A 3827-nucleotide genomic window follows, 5' to 3' on the forward strand; every position below is an offset into this window, starting at 1 on the left:
GTGTCCATCCCTTTCAGACTGCTTTCTGAGATCCTGTAATCACAAGAGGCAGATACCTCTCAATATATAAGGACAACACCACGGCCCTCCTGTGTCATGACACAGCTCATGTTTTAGACAGTGTTTCCCTCAAATTTGGGATCCTGTGATTGAAGTCCTCATCTGGATTTGGGACTCCACTGATGGGTAAGTGCAGGTTCAAACATCAGATTAAACCAGCACCACATGGGGCACTGGTTCCAGACCAGCTGGGAGATGCCTTGTGGAGTTTCCAGCCAGCTGTTGGAAGGATTCACAAATCTAAATCCTCCTGTGGTCCAAAGGCCACCAATACTCCACAATGTACCCAGGCAGCCCACGACACTTCACAGTGAGCTCCTGGGGCAGAGCTAACAGCAGCTGCAGGCAGGTGCAGGCAGAGGAGGCAGAGGCACAGGCAGAGGCACAGCTACCAGCTCTTCATGCTCAGCAGTCAGCAATTAGAACAGCAGCAATGCAAGACTAAAACAATAATGTTTTGTTTATCTCCCACACAGTTAGCTCATTTTAGCAGTCTGCCTCCAAGTGCTAGGTAATAACAGGATACAAGGCAGGCAGCAGCTTTCAGTATCCAAAACAGTCTGGGTGCTTCTGTGGCTGCAAAGTGGAGAGTTCCTGCTCTGGATCCCCAGTCCTGGAAATGGTGTGGTTGCAGGTGGTGGTATGAGCTGTAGGTTAAACAATATTGGGATTTTTCAGGGATATGGAGTGGAGACAAGCTAGACTAGCTGCTCTGGTGTCTGTGGACTGGCTTTGACCTACATCTTTTGAAGATCTGGCTCTCTATTGCTGAAACAGCCTGCCTTATTCTAGGACTGTTTTGCTTTCACCTAAATATTTGATTTATTTGATGTCCAAATGTCCCATATTTGATGTCACAAATCTGAGACCTGCAAGCAGGACCACACAGCAAAAAAACAGACTTACAAAGATCCAGAAAAACCCATTTCATTTATATTAAACAAGGCCATTATTGTGGTTTAATATAGGAATTGATTATTGTAAGTATGCATATTGAGCTTAACAGCTTAGATTTGTATCTGTTTCATCACTGTTAATCTTTGATAAATATGTTTTTAATAATCTCTGGGTATTTATTGAACATAAAACTGTCATATGAAATTGAGAATAAGATTGCTAAAGATACTTATTATACACTACTTCAACACAAATTCATTATTAAAAACCTTTCACCGAGGCTTACTTTTAACCACAACATAACTGATGCGGATACTGCATAGTTAATCTATAATAAATATATTTGCAATAAACCATTGATATTTAACCTGCAGTAACTGTCTTAATAAATATGATACATGGAAATGGCTTTTGAACAAGCTGCTATTTTTTTAGCTCTGTCAGCCCCTTGGAGGATGTGGGGTGAGAAGGGGGAAAGCTATAGCCTTGTATAAGGCAGTTCACTTATCCGTCCCCACAGCCTTCCCCTACCCTGGCCACTGGACTCATTGCTGTTGCAATCCCCAGATCTCCAGACTCTTACAGGGCTCTGTCATTTGATCTCAGTCTTTACTCATATTAACATTTGGCCCCAGCCACCCCTACAACTCTGGTGGGCTGTGCCATACAAAGGCTCTTAATTCAGCTCCTGGTGCCCCCAGATGATGCTCCCTCTGCCCAATAGTTCTGCAAAGTGGATAAGCACCCTCGAGGGATCTGAAACACACAGAACCCATGCTCCTTGGGCAGTAAAAACACAAGTTTTGTGAGAATATGGATCAACAGAGAAGCTCAAAGGAGGAGATTTCAGTTTCGAACTCAGCAGAGGCCACCAAATGCCTTTGACACATAAACCAGACAGGAGTCTGACTCCAAGCCAGAAGCAAAGGACTTGACCCACAGAGCTGCTGAGACCCCCTGGGATATCTCAGAGATGTGTTTGTCATTCTTTGCGTCACTGAATGACTGAGGTTAGATGCAACAAGTCAACTATAGCAGATATGCACAAAATTTCCCTCCCAGCACTAATCAAATGGGAGAGGAGCAGAGCAATTCCTCCCCTGTCCTCTCCTCTGGGTCTTGCCCCATTTTTTATATGGCCACTCATAGGGCCCTTTAAGATTTCCTGGAGGCCACCATCTGATTCTCACGTATCAGAGAGAGCCAAAGATCTCAACGTGCAACTTTTAATTGAGCTGTATCATCTGCCACAAACATGAAATTAATGGTCCTACATCATAATCATAAATTCATACATAACCCCATGCACCAGCAAATAACTCTTTGCAGTGATACTGCAATGGTAAGCTGATTTGCAAGAAGCGCACGCTTCCCAGGAATCCTAATTAACCAAATTAACACCATCACTTCAAATCATGTCCCAGCAGTAGGACATTTCCGATTGGCCTCAGGCTGGAGCAAAGCAGCCAAATGAAAACCTGACAGCATCTCTGTGAGTCCAGCAGCCTAACCTCCACTGGGGAAATATCTGCTGCCCATCCATGCACACAAGGGAGGGAGCAAATTCTCATGAGCATTTGGAGGCTCTGGCCCAAAACAGACCATGGCACAGTGACACTGTGCAACAGAGGAGCAGCTCTCAGCTCCTCCTGCATTTCCCAAATCTAACCAGCAGCAGGAGGAGCTCCCTCCTGCCATGCTGGCTTCCTCCAGGGGGTTGTGACACTGCCTAATCCCCTCAGAGAGTGCCAAATGTTGCTTTGGGTGAGTCTGCAATGGGTCTGGGGTCATGGGGTGGGGCTGATGAAAGAAACAAACTCCACAAACCCCAAATCTGTCTCCCTGAACCCACTTGTTCACAGTGGTTTCCCCTTCTGACTTACCCGAAATGTTTAGTGCTTAACACCTTTTTATTCCCCGCCTTCTGGGTAATCAGGTTTTTCTATTTCTACCATAGGAAAAACAAGTTGCTATTTTGGGATCATGTGGGATTCAAGCCTATGACTGTCTCAGCACTCCCTGCATGGAAGAGGAGATCCACAGCCTGTGTGCCAGAGGGATACACATAACCACACACACCTCCACATGAATCTCTGCTTTGTGTCTCAGCCTGGATGGCAGGGAGGCCCAGCCCCACCAGGGTCCTCATGCTGGAGCATGGAATGGCCTCAGCTCCCCAGGCACAGAGATCCCATCCCTGCTCTGAAGGGATGCCCCAAAAGCTGGGCTGGGAGCTTTGGGCTCACAGGAAAAGGAGGCTCCTACCAGAAGTGGGGTTCGAACCCACGCGGGCATGCGCCCATTGGATCTTAAGTCCAACGCCTTCACCACTCGGCCATCCTGGTGGGCTCTGGGCTCTCCCCTGGCCACCAGCTCCTCCCTGAGAGCTCACACCTCCCCAAGCCCTCGGGTCCCAGCCCAGGATGCTTCCCAAGCCCAGTGACAGCATTCCCTCCTCACTGCTTTCTTTAACGTCCCCAGCAACTGATGGAACATCTCATCAGGAGAGAGCGGGTCTATGGGCCATGAAGAATGGCACAGCCCCTGTGTGCCACCCTAGATCCTCGTGCAAGGAGCACAGTCACTGCTGGTGATGCCAACAGGGACCCTGGAGCAGAAGGGACATCTCTGGGGAGCACTGGGTCCTCAGGGGAAGGGAGCAGCTCTGACAGCCTGGCAGCTCAGCCAGACACAGCTCACAGGTAAAGCTCTGGTTCTGCACCCCAGGTTCCACTCCTCATCCCCTCCTGTCTGCACAAGGCACTCTGCCAGTGCATTTAGCTGGGGCAGACAGGGGTACAGGAAGGTCTTTATTTTTCCTTTGGGGTGAGGGAAAGCTCTGTTTTCATCTTCAAGGGAGAAGAAGAAAA

At 48.0% G+C, this 3827-nt stretch overlaps 1 non-coding gene across 1 annotated transcript; it reads right to left on the reverse strand.

Annotated features, from left to right (window-relative positions):
* Positions 1-3219: 3219 nt before the first annotated feature.
* On the reverse strand, positions 3220-3302 carry TRNAL-UAA. The gene has a single exon. It is a non-coding gene; the product is annotated as a tRNA-Leu (tRNA).
* Positions 3303-3827: the final 525 nt, after the last annotated feature.

This window comes from Catharus ustulatus, chromosome 13, assembly GCF_009819885.2.
Source record: "Catharus ustulatus isolate bCatUst1 chromosome 13, bCatUst1.pri.v2, whole genome shotgun sequence".
Classification (NCBI taxonomy): domain Eukaryota; kingdom Metazoa; phylum Chordata; class Aves; order Passeriformes; family Turdidae; genus Catharus; species Catharus ustulatus.